The sequence below is a fragment of the Lampetra planeri genome, chromosome 35 (assembly GCF_965212315.1).
Source record: "Lampetra planeri chromosome 35, kcLamPlan1.2.h2, whole genome shotgun sequence".
NCBI classification, from domain to species: Eukaryota; Metazoa; Chordata; class Hyperoartia; order Petromyzontiformes; family Petromyzontidae; genus Lampetra; species Lampetra planeri.
This window is the reverse complement of record NC_136141.1, coordinates 10,719,280-10,725,279: the sequence shown is the minus strand read 5'-3', so window position 1 is coordinate 10,725,279 and position 6,000 is coordinate 10,719,280.

Genomic DNA, 6,000 nt, shown 5'->3' with positions numbered 1-6,000 from the left:
CAACATCATGGATGCATGCCGGGTCCAAGCAAGAACATCTGCTGGACTACGTAGTGACGGACCAGCGGATGCGAGCCCATGTCCTTGACACCAGGACCTACCGTGGAGCTGATCTGCCCTCTGACCATCGACTAGTCATCTGTAAGATGCGCCTGCCATTCTTCCACTCCGGTGGTGGGTGTACACCCAGGATCCCATTCCAACCAAAAGTGGCCTGGTCTAAGTTAGCTGATGAAAGTTGCAAGCGAGAATTTCATCATCGCTTGCAGCTGGGGTTGGCATCGTCCCCCACTCCACCTGATGTCGAGGGTAAATGGGCGAGGTTTAAGACTGTGACTCATGCAGCTGCAATGGCTGCTTTGGGTACGCGGTCCAGACCTCGCCGGGAACCCTGGCTGACGGAGGAGGTGTTCAGGTTAATTGAGAAAAAGCGACAGGCCCACTCTCATCGCCTACAGCATCCCACGTCAGAGAATGAGGAGGTTTACCGCAGCCTTCGCTCGGAGGTTCGGAGAGCCGTAAGGCGCTGTAAGGATGGGTGGTGGTCGCGGGTTGCTGAGGAGATGGAGTCTGCCTCAGTGGCCCGCGATCACAAATCACTATTTAACTCCATCAAAAAAGTAACCTGCAGCGCCACACCTATTACCATCATTAGAGGAAAAAACGGTGATCCAATCTCCGACCCCCAGGAACAGGTTTGCAGATTTGCTGAGCATTTCTGTGAGGTCCTGGGGGAGGGAAAATCTCTCAGCCAGGAAAACATCATGGCACAAAGTGGGGATAACCCTGCTGAGGCTGCGGTGCCTCAAATATTGGAAGAGGTCACCCCCTGTGAGTGGCTGGCTGAGGTACCGGCTGTTGAGGAAGTACTGAGGGCGATCCGGAGTCTGAGACCAGGGAAGGCACCGGGCAGAGATGATCTCCCAGGCGAAATGCTGAGGGAGGGTGGCGTTTGTGCACAGACTGCCCTATATGACATCATAACAACAGTCTGGACCACTGGACGGGTTCCGCAGGACTGGAAGGATGCCCTGGTGGTCCCCCTCTTTAAGAAGGGGGACCGCACAGACTGTAACAACTACAGGGGCATCTCACTCCTCAGTGTGCCGGGTAAGGTCCTGGCAAGGATTATTCAACATCGCCTTGCTAGGCATGCTGAGGAGAGGCTTGCGGAGCCCCAATGTGGTTTCAGGAAAGGGCGGTCCTGCACAGATGCCATATTTTCTGTCCGTCTGCTACAGCAGAGGTGTAGGGAATTCCAAAAAGACCTACATCTCTGCTTTATTGACCTGGTCAAGGCCTATGATACCATCAGTAGGACTGGGCTCTGGGTTGTTCTTCGTGCTTTCGGAGTCCCTGACCCTCTGCTCACGATCATTAAGGACCTTCATGATGGTGAGCGGGCCCGGGTAAAACTACGTGGCCGGGAGTCGGAGCCTTTCCCTGTACACCTTGGGGTGCGACAGGGATGTCCTCTAGCTCCCACATTATTTAACATCTATTTCGACTGCGTAGTTCGTGAAGCCTTCAATAGCTGTACCGGGGGAATTACCATTTGGTACAGATATAATGGGAGGCTGATCGACGCCCGGGTGCGATCAAGGGATGGCTCCCTATTGGTCAACCACGTTATGTATGCCGATGATTTGGTAATAGCTGCTCATTCAGAAGAGGAGTTGGAGACGCTGCTGCTGAGGCTGGAGTGTGCCACTAAGAGGTGGGGCCTTACCATCAGCCCCACCAAAACTAAGCACCTGCCTGGGTATTTTGTACCATCGGGCACTCCGCCCCCACAACTCCCAATCGGTGATGGGGCAGTTGTGGAGAGAGTAGAGAGTTTCCCATACCTGGGCAGTGTGCTCATGACCAGCTCCAGTTTATCAGCAGAGGTCTCACTCCGAATCAGTCGAGCGGCAATATCTTTTCATCGGTTGCGTAACGCTGTGTGGAAGCTACCTGGTCTGTCGCTCCGCACGAAGCTTCAGGTCTTCTCGGCCACGGTCATTCCCTCCCTTCTCTACGCTTGCGAAACGTGGACCCCCCTAGTGGAGCATCTTCGCCGGTTGGAAACATTTAGGCTGGCCTGCCTACGATCCATCCTGGGTTTGACCAGGCTGGATTGTGTGAGGAGCTCACAAGTCCTTGAAAGATCTGGGCAAAGTCCCATCAGTGAGCTCCTCCGGCAGGCAAGGCTGCGTTTGGCTGGGTCATGTAGCCCGCATGCCCAGCCACCGCATGCCTAAACAGCTTTTGTTCGGCCGGATCGAGGGGGCTAAACGGGCGCGGCACGGGCTAGAGAAGAGATGGAGTGATGTGGTACAGGAGGACGTGGAGCTGAGTGGACTTGCCGATGACTGGTACCAGCGGTGTCAAGATCGGCCTCAGTGGAGGAGGCTCGTGAAGGACGCTACTGGGCAGTTGGAGGCAGTCGCCCTCCAACAACAACGGAGGGCGGAGGAGCGACGCTCACAACAACGAGCGGAGCGCCGGGTGGCTAAAGCACAGCAAGTTGGCACAGTAGGGGGCACAGGTGGTGCATCAGCCAGTCATCTCGGTCATCTCGGTCAGTCGACCCGTGGCACCTGGGTCTGCCCCGTGACCTCCTGCCAGCGGGCGTTCGACACTTCACGTGGCCTCAAGGTGCACATGGCCTGGCACAAGCGTCGTGGTGACGTCACCGCCACTTAGTGGCGAATGGCGGTTGTTGTTGTTGTTGTGTGTACGTGTGTGTGTGTTAGCGTGTGTGTGTTCTGTGTGTGTTAGCGTGTGTGTGTTCTGTGTGTGTGTTAGCGTGTGTGTGTTCTGTGTGTGTTAGCGTGTGTGTGTTCTGTGTGTGTTAGCGTGTGTGTGTTCTGTGTGTGTTAGCGTGTGTGTGTTCTGTGTGTGTTAGCGTGTGTGTGTTCTGTGTGTGTTAGCGTGTGTGTGTTCTGTGTGTGTGTTAGCGTGTGTGTGTTCTGTGTGTGTTAGCGTGTGTGTGTTCTGTGTGTGTGTTAGCGTGTGTGTGTTCTGTGTGTGTTAGCGTGTGTGTTCTGTGTGTGTTAACGTGTGTGTGTTCTGTGTGTGTGTTAGCGTGTGTGTGTTCTGTGTGTGTTAGCGTGTGTGTGTTCTGTGTGTGTGTTAGCGTGTGTGTGTTCTGTGTGTGTGTTAGCGTGTGTGTGTTCTGTGTGTGTTAGCGTGTGTGTGTTCTGTGTGTGTGTTAGCGTGTGTGTTCTGTGTGTGTTAACGTGTGTGTTCTGTGTGTGTTAACGTGTGTGTGTTCTGTGTGTGTGTTAGCGTGTGTGTGTTCTGTGTGTGTGTTAGCGTGTGTGTTCTGTGTGTGTTAACGTGTGTGTTCTGTGTGTGTTAACGTGTGTGTTCTGTGTGTGTTAACGTGTGTGTGTTCTGTGTGTGTGTTAACGTGTGTGTGTTCTGTGTGTGTGTTAGCGTGTGTGTTCTGTGTGTGTTAACGTGTGTGTTCTGTGTGTGTTAACGTGTGTGTGTTCTGTGTGTGTGTTAGCGTGTGTGTGTTCTGTGTGTGTGTTAGCGTGTGTGTTCTGTGTGTGTGTTAGCGTGTGTGTTCTGTGTGTGTTAACGTGTGTGTTCTGTGTGTGTTAGCGTGTGTGTGTTATGTGTGTGTGTGTTAACGTGTGTGTTCTGTGTGTGTTAACGTGTGTGTTCTGTGTGTGTTAGCGTGTGTGTGTTCTGTGTGTGTGTTAGCGTGTGTGTTCTGTGTGTGTTAACGTGTGTGTTCTGTGTGTGTTAACGTGTGTGTGTTCTGTGTGTGTTAGCGTGTGTGTGTTATGTGTGTGTGTGTTAACGTGTGTGTTCTGTGTGTGTTAGCGTGTGTGTGTTCTGTGTGTGTTAGCGTGTGTGTGTTATGTGTGTGTGTTAACGTGTGTGTTCTGTGTGTGTTAACGTGTGTGTTCTGTGTGTGTTAACGTGTGTGTCTTAACGTGTGTGTTAACGTGTGTGTTAACGTGTGTGTTAACGTGTGTGTGTTAACGTGTGTGTGTGTTCTGTGTGTGTTCTGTGTGTGTTAACGTGTGTGTGTTCTGTGTGTGTTAACGTGTGTGTGTTCTGTGTGTGTTAGCGTGTGTGTGTTATGTGTGTGTGTGTTAACGTGTGTGTTCTGTGTGTGTTAACGTGTGTGTTCTGTGTGTGTTAACGTGTGTGTCTTAACGTGTGTGTTAACGTGTGTGTTAACGTGTGTGTGTGTGTTCTGTGTGTGTTAGCGTGTGTGTGTTCTGTGTGTGTTAGCGTGTGTGTGTTATGTGTGTGTGTTAACGTGTGCGTGTGTTAACGTGTGTGTTCTGTGTGTGTTAACGTGTGTGTGTTAACGTGTGTGTTAACGTGTGTGTGTTAACGTGTGTGTGTTAGCGTGTGTGTGTTCTGTGTGTGTTAGCGTGTGTGTGTTATGTGTGTGTGTTAACGTGTGTGTGTGTTAACTTGTGTGTTCTGTGTGTGTTAACGTGTGTGTGTTAACGTGTGTGTTAACGTGTGTGTGTTAACGTGTGTGTGTTAACGTGTGTGTGTTAACGTGTGTGTTAACGTGTGTGTGTTAACGTGTGTGTTAACGTGTGCGTGTGTTAACGTGTGTGTGTTAACGTGTGTGTTAACGTGTGTGTTAACGTGTGTGTGTGTGTGTTCTGTGTTTTTGTCATTGCACAGCAGCAGCAGCGGAGAGGCATCGCGCGGGGCAGGGTGCGAGGAGCGGCGGCCGGGAACACGCGCACCGCGAACACGATCGCCTCAATAGAGAAATGTGTGTCAATGTGTGTCAGTGTGTGTCGGTGTGTGTCGTCAAACCCGCCACCAACCCGGCACAGCCAACTCGTAAGGTTTGTCACGTAAACGAAACGTGACGATTAGCTACTTTGTCAGCCCGCCGGTGTGTTGGAGAGTGAATACACAACAATTTACAATTCTAGTACGACGTTTCGCCGCGATTTACAACCAGCATCATCGTCTGATGAGGCTGGGTACTGGAATTGTAAATGTTGTGGGTTTACTCTCCAACACACCGGTTAGTGCTGAACGAGTAATGTGTTGGTTGGTTTGCGGGTTTAACGACACATTCATATTTACGCGATCTAACCCCCAAACAAACCTCTTTTGTGGATCATTTTGGTCGCGGAAGTCTTCCACGTGTTAAACCGATGACGGAGTTTCTGTAACCCAAGAACATCCGCACTGCACGCCCCCCTTGTCAACCCACTGTTGAATGAGCAGGTTGTCCCCATGCTGTGTCTATCATGGGAGAGGCGGTGCGGGGGGGGGGTGCCGTTTGACCATACTTCACCACGTCAGTCAGTGCGCTTTGTCGTGGCCGCTCAATTGGCCCAGGACCAAATTCAGACATCGCTCGCCACTGTGTTGGCCGTCGCCGGGAGTTGAACTCACGCGGCCCGGGTTCACGATAGCCCGCCGTGCTCTTCCGCTGGCCACCACGCGTGCCAGCACCTTCGACGAGCACGCTTGGCTACGTATGGTGCGAAAGAAGTGTTACGTACATACGTACGTACGGTGCGAAAGAAATGTCACGTACATACAGACACCAGGCCCTGTGACGGGCTGCCCGTGCGTGCGTGCTGCGTCCCTGCGTGTCAACGAGTTTGTGGTGGGGAGGAGGAGCGTCTTGGCCCCTTCCCGTAGGAACTCCGTGACCCTCGCTTGAGGTTTGTTTGAGCTGCGATCCGAGGCTCAGATATGGAACGTCTGTGAGAATTATGGCATGGATTTATACTCGGAGACGACCCGGAGCTTCCAGGAATTTTCTCTAAACGCAGCCAAAAAAATAACAAAAAAAATCCAAGACTGGAGTGGATGGGGATGGTGGGGGGGGGGCTCCCTCCCCTGAGGTATTCCGGATACTTTTGCCAAATTGGCAAGAGCGCGCGTGTGGAGTGGAGGCTGGAGAAGGAAGCGTCGCGCTCAGATGTGGAAGCCGCCTGCCGTGCCCGGGGCGAGGCCCCCGTGGCTCGCGCTGGCGACAGCGCGGCGGCCTTCAGCCCCCCCCCCCCC